The sequence below is a fragment of the Cupressus sempervirens genome, chromosome 4 (genome assembly GCF_028749045.1).
Source record: "Cupressus sempervirens isolate cs-2001-9-10 chromosome 4, ASM2874904v1, whole genome shotgun sequence".
Lineage (NCBI taxonomy): Eukaryota > Viridiplantae > Streptophyta > Pinopsida > Cupressales > Cupressaceae > Cupressus > Cupressus sempervirens.
In genome coordinates this window covers 145,966,805-145,979,151 of record NC_143121.1, presented here as the reverse complement: position 1 = coordinate 145,979,151, position 12,347 = coordinate 145,966,805, and the positions used below count along the sequence as shown (strand labels likewise).

General features: G+C 31.8%; 1 pseudogene; it reads left to right on the top strand.

Moving 5' to 3' along the window:
- Nucleotides 1–11,947, top strand: part of LOC149560378 (polyadenylate-binding protein 2-like) — a 62,256-nt pseudogene extending 50,309 nt beyond the window's left edge.
- Nucleotides 11,948–12,347: the final 400 nt, after the last annotated feature.

Sequence of the window (12,347 nt, the reverse complement as noted above, 5' to 3'; positions counted from 1 at the left end):
CTTCGCTCTTTCTTGAATGTTACTCTTCTTCATCATTTCTATATTGCAAATGGCACAATACATTACATATATACCATTCCAATATTTACAGCAACAAGGTCGGCCAAACACAAGTGGACAAAACATTACTGAGTCGGCTAGATAGTAGAAAACTCAGGTTCCTCAAACTCACTCGGTGACCTTCTGACACTCGGCATCCACTACATTACATGGCATCGTCATGCACTCAGTAGAGGTATGGGCTCGGTCCATACTAATCACTCTGAGTAGCTTGGAACTTGGTAACCACTAGTGACTCGATAAACATTGTGTCACTCGGTAGAAACTAACTCCTTCGATTCACTTGGTAAGCACTGAATACTTCTTTTACCTTTCTATCTTGGTAATCACTGAAACCTTCATTTACCTTCCTGACTCGATAAATACAAAATCCTTTGTTTACCTTCCTGACTCGGTAAACACTAAATCCTTCGTTTACCTTTCTGACTCGGTAAACATTAAAACCTTCGTTTACCTTCTTGACTCGGTAAATACTAAATCCTTTGTTTACCTTTCTAACTTGGTAAACACTAAAGCCTTTGTTTACCTTTCTGACTCAGTAAACACTAAAACCTTTGTTTACTTTTCTGACTCGGTAAACACTAAAACCTTTGTTTACCTTCCTGACTCGGTAAACACTGCTGAACATACTTGGTAACCAACAAATGCTCGGTATGAACTATAAACTGAGTGATGAACTCGGTAAGCATTCAGAATCAAATAAGTGTTGTAACTAATGACAAATGTATCATTATTCCAGCAAATCTCTCTTCTTCTCTTTAGGGATTTCTTCAATTCTTTCCAAGCTTCTTTTAGTGAATGTAGAATGAGATTTATCTTAATCTCTCGGTTCTCTATGATCTTCCCAAGTTTATAGACTTCCATTTGTAGATATTTTCTTCAATCTATAATTATTATCCTTAGAAGAACCAAGCTTTGATTCCAATTGTTGGAATTTACAAGTGGGAAGAATACTTCTGATGGGGGGGTGAATCAGAAGTACAAAACTTTAACCTCTAAAACTATTTAGCTGAAATTAATTGCATGCATCTAATACATCTAATTAACATGAAAGTAAAGACATGCATGAAAATAGATAGCACAAGATTTGATCACCTAGAAACCCTCCAAAATGAGAAGGTAAAATTGGGGTGGAGATGATACCCACAACTTATCACTGCAACAATATGTAATTGGTTAAGGTTACAAAGTTTGACCATCATTAATGGTCTACCCTATGAAAGGCCTACCCTATTAAAGGCTTTACACCCTGTTAAAATTGACCTATCAAAAGGATTTACAATCATTCACTTGGAATGTCACCTTGTTAAAGGATTTACAATATGGCTCTTAAACCAACCTATCATCATAGGATTTTCATTCTCCTAATAAAATGGTTAGAAAGTATAGTAGAATGTGTTGACCCAATAACTTATAATCTTCAATTACTAATTTTAGATCCTTGTTTTGTCCAATTTTATTTAATCCTTTTGATCTAATATAACTATGTTTGAAGTGCTGATATTTTGTTTTGATCAACTTGATTCTATAATGTTGTTCCTCTTCTTCTAAGTCTTTGTACCCCTTTTATTTCCTTCAAAACTTCACTAGCATTCTCTCATGCATTCCATACAATCTACATGACTCTCTTTTGCACTTGAATTATGGGGTTTTGACCTCCTTATAAATGTTTCAAGACTTAGTGTTAGGTATAAATCTAAGATTGAGATTCATCCATCTTTTTCACTCAATTCTTTCTAGTTTTTTATTAGTTGCATGCTCTTTGCATTTTTCTAATTGGTTACATTCTGATTACATAAGGAATGTAATAGATTCCATCTTATCTTTTAGATCTTTTGAGATTCATCTTGAGTCATCTCAAAAATGATTTACATCTAAGTTTGTGAAGGCACAAACTCTTATGTTGATTCTATGGTACTCAGCCCTTACTGATTGCTGATGCTTGGCACATATAGGAATTTTGTCTTGCTCGACTCCTATAGTAACTTTGTCTTACTTAGCACCTATACTTTGCTTGGCACATATATTGTTTCAGCATCTATACTTTGCTTGGCATCAATTGTCACTTGGCACTTGAAACTTGCTCGACACTTGAATAACTCGACACCTATTGAATTTTTGGCTTGGCACATACTATCACTCAGCATCTATATTATACTCGACATCAACTTAGAAATTTCTTAAGTGTGTTGACACTCAATTGTCAAAACCAATCTAAGACCAGCAATTATTATTAATCCAAAAATAATAGACTAACTGTTCATAAGTTTTCCTATAAAAAAATTAATACAATCTTTTTTCTCAAGAGAATTTATGGATTTTCCTTTAAGAATTTGTTTGTCTCACATTTTCATCCACAAGGCTTTCATAATCGAATAGTTAATGAAAAATTCCTACTTTTCTTATAAAGATGAATTTCTCCCTCAGTAGATTACATAAAACCTTATTATATTTTGCACTGATGAATGGCATTCTTTTAACCAAAAAAGGGAGTACACTCTAATCTCAAACCTGTGATCATACAAAACTCTTGGTGTCTCTAGTCTTGAATGAGACATTCAAACATCTTGTGATCATACATAACTCTAGATTTTCTATTCTTATAGTCTTTTAATTCTATTTGAATCTCTTAGCTGATCTCAACTATTGAGAGCAAGGTAAATCATCAATTATGGCATCAATAGAGGCTTTGATTGTTGTTCTCGCTCTAGTAGTGGCTTCTCTTTGAAAGAGCCAAAATATAAAATGCTGAACTTATTGATTCAATTTTTTTGAAATATATTTAGATGCATACAAAATTGATATTGAAATGATACTAAATTATTTCACATTGATATGTGAACAAAATTATGTAACCTTATGTTCCCTTACAAAAACTACTTGCAAGAATAACATCTAGCAACTATACATTTAACTTATTTATTTATTTAAACTAAACTTAGAAACTAGCCTGATTAACCTAATTAATGTAATAAGTCCAATATTTCCCCCGTTATTACATTAATCCAATAAAATTGAAAGCCTTCATCAATATTTGAAAGTAGATCTCTCTCTACAACTTTAGATTCCAAATCATAATCCTAAAGCTTCCCTCATATACCAATATCCTAACTTTAGATTAGAAATCCTAAAGTCTCCTTCATATTAAGGTTATTTCCATCTCCTTACACAAGGAGACATAGTTCCTCCAAAATTTCACATCTCCATGGAGTGTGCTTGATGCCTCCTCTAGTGCTACACATGAAATGCATTTCCTCTAAAATTCCACATCTCCTATGAGTGTGTCTAATGCCTCCTCAAGTGTCATAGAAACAATCACCAATGTATATGAACACCTTTCTTCTAAAGGTTGACATCTCCTCTGAGTGTCTCAAATGTCATTCCTCAAATCTTGCCCCCCCTCACTCCATAGAAGGAAAATCACATAGCCAAGCCCCTCTTATCTTCAAAGATGAGTTTTCAAAGCCCCAGCTTTACAGGGACACAAATAGTTGTTTCCCATGCACTAATCATCTCTGAGCGAGAAGCTAGCTTGACATGATAAAAATTCTCCAACCTCCATTGCCTCTAGCCTCTTATTTTATTCACAAAAAATAGGGTCTAGTCGTCCAAAATCCATTAAAATCACTCTTATCCCCATTGATCAACTTGCTTTGATACCAAATTAAAGAGCTAAAATATAGAATGTTGATTTTATTGGTTCAGATTTTATAAATACATTTGGATACATACAAAATTGATACTAAATTATTTCACATTGATATGTGAACAACTTTATAAAACCTTATTTTCCCTTAGAAAAACTACCTACGGGAATAATATCAAACAACTATACATTTAACTAATTTATTTATTTAAACTAAACTTAGAAACTAGCCTGATTAACCTAATTAATGTAATAAGTCCAACACTCTTTGGCTAATTCTAAACTCTCTCATATGTATTAAGGAAAAGCCACCATAGCCTCAATCATCACTAAAATTTGGGCATCTTCCTCTAATAAGCAGAAGCAAAGAATCCCTTCACAGAGTTCTATCCCCTCTTTCCAAAAAATATGGTCCCATCATGCATCTCCAACTTGGCATCCACCTAGTTTTGGTCATGAGTTCTCTAGATCTCACAAAAAGAATGTTTTACAATAAATGATAGAGCATTTTCTTCCTAGCCACTTATGTCTATAGGAAAGAAATTGCAAAATAATTTCAATAATCTCATTCTCGCTCCATACTACTCCTACTAGTGAAACTTAAGAAAAATTTGCAGCATCCACCTCTTTTCTTCCCATAGAGTTGAATCCTTTAGACACATCTATGTAGAGAAGATTTTGACTCTAATCAGATCGCTCATGGAGAGTTGGGAGTGTGATTAGATGAATCCAATGGATATGAAGTTGAGGCTATTTGATCTAACATATAATATCATGATGTGAATTGTTTCTAGCAAAAGAAATTTTTCACTTGTTTCCAACATACTTAAAATCAACTAAAACCACCTAATTCTAAGATTTGTTTATGAAGAACATTAAAAAATAAATTTAATTTCCATAATGTGCAACATTTTCTTATAATTTGCATAAAGTGTCATAGACATACAAAATGGTATCTTGCATTGACAACCATGTACTTTTCATCCAAGTTTTGTTTATTGTAGCCTAAGTAGGTGAAAAAAAACATGGAAACCAAAATATAAACCAAGTTCCTTGATGCACTTCACCAAAGTTTTAGTATATATTTCCAAGAGCAACAATCTCTCTCTTATATTGTGTAAAATACATGGAGACATGCCCCTTCATGGGACATATCTTTCATTTATTATTTAAATAATATAACAATTAATCATTTAACTATACATACATGGCTATTTTTAGATGCTGAGATGACTTGGAGCATTCTATGATTAATGTGTTGAAGTCAAAAGTATGTGCCTTATTCTCCTCAATTAAACATAGTCATGATATTGTGGATGTCCCTCCTCTAGGTTGACATTGTCATTCTTTTCATTGTTGTTAGGGTTCATCTTCTAAGACATCTAGACATGCTTTTTCCTCAAGGGCCCTAGAAAATGTATATTCATCTCAACCAAGGGATGCCATGGATGAGTAAATTTCTCTTTTATCATTTCTCGTATAATATTTCCTATTTTGACTCTACAATTTTTTGGCTTTGTTGCATATGTCTTTTTTGGATGATTCTTGGAAAATTAAATATTGTTGCTGGACTATCAAATTATTTTCCTCCCTATCTAAATTTTCTTCCTCTATTACTCTTTTGATGACAGTCTTGGTTGTATGTCTTCTATAGTAAATATTTCTTCCTCCCCTCTTTAGGTACTTTCCTCTACTTCTATCTATTTGAAAAATAGGTAATATTGCCTATATGGATTTTTTTAAAGTTTTTTTACTATAAACACACACACACACACACACACACACACACACACACACACACACACACACACACACACACACACACACACACACACACACACACACACACACACACACACACACACACGCACACACACACACACACACACACACACACACACACACACACACACGCACACACACACACACACACACACACGCACGCATGCACGCACGCACGCACGCACGCACGCACGCACGCACACACACACACACATAGATGCACACATGCACATCTTCATTTTAGTCACATGTGTTTATCCAAGTAAAGTTACCTAATATTATCATCTTTGTCTATTAGTTTGATTCCAACTCTATCTATTCTGCTCTCCATGGAGGTAAAAATTATTTTAAAAGAAAAATATGATGGAGAATCCCTATACAACTCCATTATTTTTTCTTATTCTACTATGTGTACTTAGAGAACTAGTTTTTGAAATGAAGTAGAGCATGTAAGAGTAAGCCAAGTATAACTTTCTATTTCTATTTGTATAGGATAGAACATTGCAAAAAATATTCCATGTGGGATATTGGCATCTAAGGCCTAGTTCTTGTTCTTTCCAACATAAAATTTTTATTGTTTTAGTTTATTCTTTCTATAATAAAATATTATAGATATCTTTATTGACCATTCATTTTAGTATTCCTCTCTCTCTCTTTTAAATTAAGTTAATAATGTTCATTTAATTAGTTTATCTTCCTATCTCCTAGGAGTACTAGTTTAGTGAGGTAATATAATGTGCATTATCTCAAGCTACAATCTTGATATCCTAGGGGTAATGAATCCCATAGTCTACACATTTAAAAATTACATGAAAATTAATTTATCACAAGATGATCTATTTTTTATTAGATATGTGCTAATATTAGAAAGGATCTCTAATATGGGATCAAACCTTTATATTCAAACACACATTGGAAACATCATAAGAAATTCTTTGAAGTGATTATAAATATATCTAAAAAAATTGTGGGTGTGAATAAAGGTAAAATGAAACAAAATGGCTACTTTACAAGATTTTAATTGACAAGAAAATACTAATTTGACAATTTGACATTTCAAATAATCACATGTTGATGATCTCACTTGTTGGGAAAGATCTACAAGTGAACGCCATCACTTGTTAAAGTTACTTTCTAGTAGCAATTGATTAGAGTTTATATGCTATTCATTTTTTTACATGAGAGGCTCCTTTGCACTTAGAAATGAAAAGATAATATTATTTTTAACTTTTATTTACTTTTTCAAATATTCTTCTTCTTTTAATGTGGAGCTTCTATACTCCATTTTAACCACTTAGTTGAAAGCATCATCAAGTCAAAGCTATTTAGTTGCTAAGAATTTTAATTTTGGTAGAGCTGTTAGTTACTCTCTTATGAAATTTTTTTAAAGATTTTTTACTTGGGTTTGCGTATTCCAAATAAAATACTTTCTCATAAGATGATTTTGATAGTGGGTATTGGAGATTCAATGATAATTTATGCAAGTTGTTGACTAGTTTATTGTTGTATTATAATTATTTTGATACAAATATTACTAGAAATAACCCATTGGATTAAGAAGTCTAATTTTTAAAATAATGTAGAAAAATGTAGCATGTTGTCAAGGATTTTTTCATGTAAGAGTACCATTGTGTTGACTAAGTAATCTAGGGCACAATCTAAACAAGTGGTAGAAAGTTGCACTTGGACTGCACTAGAGGTATATTAAACAAACCAAAGATAATTTGTAGATAAAACAATGTGGCAACCTTTTTATAGCTTGTACTAATGGTAATGCAATTTTTTTGATAAAATACCAAGGAGATTGTTAAACATACCTCTTAATGAGATAGTATATTTTATGATTAAAGCCTTCATTTTGAACAAAATCTATTTAGAATATGTAAACCCTTACAGTGATTATATCAATCTGTCAATAAAAAGAAAAGACACAATAAAAAAGAGGAACATAATCCATCATTCCTATTTGTGAAACAAACTCACCAAAGCAACATCATCATTAGGCAAGAAATTACATATATTTTAATAGAAATATAATTTAAAAAAATGAACTTCAACAAGTATATCAAATCCTCATAAAATGACTCTATGAGGAATTCTATGATATGTTATGTAGAATTTTTTTGCAAAAGTTGCTATCATACTATGGTAGAATTTCCAAGATCTAAGAGAAAACAAAATGTGCAGAATCATCAAATTTTATTCCTTGTTAGCCTACCAACGCTAGCCATCTTTCTTTTCGCACAGTCATTCCACTCAATAACTCTTCTATTTAAATCCTTTTGGTCCTTGTTAGTCATCTTTCCAACTTTCTTTAGGGTTTCCTACCAATGCTTTGTAATCCTTCTTGTCTTTACAAATCACATCTCTTGACTTCTTATAATTTGAGTTTATTCTTCTCATTGAACTTTCCACATTGAACCTTGCATTTGAAACCTTCACCTTCTGATGATACAAAATAAACAACAAACCCTAACACAATCAATGTACAAATGTGAACTACAAATTTGAAAATTATTGAATAAGTTTGTTAGTAAAAAAATTAATAGAATATAAAATATAATAACAAAATAACAAAGAACAAGATAGAGATTTACATGATGGACCTTAATAACATACCAAGGAAGCATTCATTAAAAAAGAAAATGATATTCTTATTAATCAAAAACAATTAGATTGTCAAGTGCTTATAACAATGACTTGTTTAAGTGTTACTAGTATATTTTTCAATTTTTTCTTGCTATAGGTTTCAAGACTGATGGTATTGTTATTTTAGCTATTGACATTATATGATTTTTAAAGTTTAAAGTTGGTATCGGTTAGATGGCTGGAGGTAACCCTTGACTGACTTTTCAGCCATTTTGTACCTTGGGGTCAGCCCTAAGTCTTGTTGGCTACTATCTAATACTTAAAAAATAATTAGATTGTCAAGTGCACAACTTTTTCTATTACAAAATTGATACTCTTTTTTTCTCCAAAGGATTTGTGAGTTCTATCATACATTTTTCATCCACATGGCTTTCATAATCGAACAGTTAATTTTTTGAAAAAATCTACTTTTTCCATAAAGGTGAGTCACTCCCTCGGTAAATTACATAAAACCTGATAATATTTCTATGGTCACGAATGGCATATTTTTAACCAGAAAAGGGAGTACACCCAAATCTGAAACCTATGATCATACAAAACTCTTTGGTGTCTCTGGTCTTGCACCAAACATTCAAATGTCTTCTGATCATACAAAACTCTTTGGTGTCCCTAGTCTTGCACCAAACATTTAAACATCTCATGATCATACATAACTCTGGTTTTTCTATTCTTGCAGTCTTGATTCTATCCAAATCTCTTAGTTGGCCTCAACTATTGAGAGGAAGGTAGATCACCAATTATGGTGTTAGTGGAGGGTTTCTTTGTTGTTCTCACTCTAGTAGTAGCTTTTCTTTGGCTGATTCTAAACTCTCTTAAACGTCATGTTAAGGACCTAAAGCCACTGTAGCCTCCATCATGGCCAATAAGTGGGCACATTCCTCTAATAAGTAGAAGCAAAGAGCCCCTTCACATATTTCTATCATATCTTTCAGAAACATATGGCACCATCATGCATCTCCAACTTGGCGTCTGCCCAGTCTTGGTCATCAGCTCTTTAAATCACAAAAGAATGGTTCACAACAAATAACAAGGTCTTTGCTTCCTGACCACTTATTTTTGTACGAAATCAATTGGGGTATAATTTTTAAAACTTCAGTCTCACTCCCTACTACTCATACTGGCAAAATATTAGAAACATTTCCAACGTCCACCTCTTTTCTTCACACAGAGTCAAATCCTTCAGAAATGTAATGCCCCACCAAGGGATCCAAAGAATTAACCTAAAGTCTCACTAAGTTTGGTAGCATTTTTATTTTTAAATGAAAGTAAAATCATCTACATCATACACATGATAATGGAAGCAATAACAACAATACAAGTGAAAGTAAACATAGCATACATAACAGGTTACATTCTTCATGGATCCCTTAACGTTGAGTTACATCTAAACTAACTATTAATCTAACATCACATCCTCATGAAATAATAATGATACATCCAATGAACTTAAACAATATACAAGTGTCCTTTAAGTGATTACATTTCAGATTGCTCAATCAACCACTATACATGTCACAGGGTATGAAAGGCTTAAAGGAGTATACATATGTGAAATAAAATACATCATCATCTTAATTCTAATCCTTGATGCAATAATATAAGTGAAACCACATATCATATATGATACATCATCATCATAAAAGATATAACATTCATCTTAAAAGATAACCATTTATCACAATATAATTAACTAAGTGCATGGTTCCTCCCAACCGTAAATAGCATCATTAGACCATCGTGGGTCTTAGCCATCCCTTTGTGTGTAACATTCCAAAATTACCAAAGAGATCATCAGTATTAATAAAGTAGGAATGTCACTCCTAAATATACTACATCATATGCAGAAAGTAATCTAACATACTACAACATATACATAAGAAATCCCATCATATAAAGTAGAGCATAAGATAAGTAAACAACATCATCTATCATATGCTAATCATCAATGAAAGGATACATATCCACCATCATAATCCAAGAATGCATCAGCTACCGTGTCTCAAATGGATCTCATATGGTAAGAGTGAAAAAGCACTACCACCCGACTGCGTGAAACCTAAATGGCCCACTCCCACCACACTGAGGAGGTAATCTCAAGTCCCAAATAGGTTATCAATTCACAAAGCACAAATACTCTCTAAATCTAGGAATCCTAAAAGTATACTAACTCAAAGGTTCTAATCACAAATTTACATCTAATCGAAGAGGCACACAAAGACATGTAGGAAACCTACTATGCAAGCGGGAAAGTGTCATCACACAGATCATGCTAGAATCCTCTCATACAAATGAGGCATACTACAGAATGCAAGGTCGCAACCAAGGGTTCTCTCTACTACCACCCTAGTTTGTACTAGCACTCGAGGCATGAGCGAGAACAAAACAATTATCTTATTAGGTTCATTTAAGTTAGTATTACGTGTGAGTGTTTTCACTTATTAAGACAACTTACAATGAGTTACCTTGGCAGCCTCTTAGGACCCCGGCCCCCATTGTAAGCCACTTCCTGACACTACAAGTAGATAACCTACCTCCTAAATCACAAAAGATAATCCATAATATAAATATCACATCTGCATGAGTCAACTAAAAAGCATCCACAGATAATCATGACCACAACAGTTCTCTATTGGCAATTGAAGGTATCCCTGACAATCAAAATAATCATTGGTTCTTAACAAGCAACCAAAAAGTATCTCAAAGTACTACTGATCGAAGACTCCAAAATGGTTGAGTCAAAACATGTCACAACATGACATCATCAAGATCAGATAGATAATTCAATTCCATAAAATGACTGGAAAGCAACCCAAGTATAATTGATCGATGACCCAAAATGGTTGAGTCAAGTGTCTCATACATATGAATTTTAGCTTCACACAAGAAGATTGGAAAGCAATAACAATACAACATTTCATAGAGCATATCATCACATAACCATGGTTGGGTTTATAAAGATTGGAATAAAAAAGACATCATCATGACAACACAATCATAACCCCCGAGCCTCTGGTAGACATCCTATAACTGGTCAACACTAGTCAACCCAAAACCCAAAACAGATAGCATAGAGAAAACATAATGCAAGCAAATGTTTTGGTTTGAACTAAGTATGGAAGTCTCAGTTTTCGTTTCAAGTTTAGATATTGAATGGAGAGATATTTTGTATGTTTTCCCTAACTCATGCATTGATTAAAATTTCTCATAACTCTAGAATCATTTTTCCAATATTCTAATGATATATTGTTTATATAAATGTTATTTGTAATGACCCCCATCAAAATTACATTGTAGATTTTTAACATAAGAATTTACCAATTCTTTTCATTGACATCTTTTCTTCATAATTCAAGTCAATTAAATAATTAAGTTAAACCTATATTATCATACTATAATATTACAAAATAATTTGTTATTAAAAGAACTGATCTATTAATACAAATTATTTTATTTTATAAATATAATAATTATTTATTATTAATAACAGATATATACATATATACTTATATACATACATATAAATATATATATATATATATATATATATATACATATATACATATATATATATATAGATACATACATACATACATACATACATACATACATACATATAATTATAAACATTTAATAATAACATTTTATAAAAATTATAAAAATTGAAATATAAAACATGCATTGCAATTGTTTTTTAAAAAACATAACAAATGATATAATACCGCTGACACAATCCGTAGTACCCTGTGGTTGCAGGGCCTGCAGCGACAACGGTACAGAGTATCGCCTATTGTCGCAGTACCTGCGACATAGGTACTCAAAACTCAATGCCGATGGGCTACAGGTTTCGCCCTCCAAAATTGATTTGTTAAAAAAAAATTTATAACATTTTTAATAAATGGTCGGGCCATTATGTGAATTTGCATTTTTTAAATAACATTCTTTCAAAAACGTTTAATCATGTGCGATTCAAATTTAACTATAATGAATTTCCACTATGATTATATATATATATATATATATATATATATATATATATATATATATATATATATATATATATATATATATATATATATATATATATATATATATATATATGTATACATACATATATATATACATACATGTATATATATATGTATGTATACATATATATATATATGTATATATATATATGTATGTATATGTATACATATACATATGTATATAT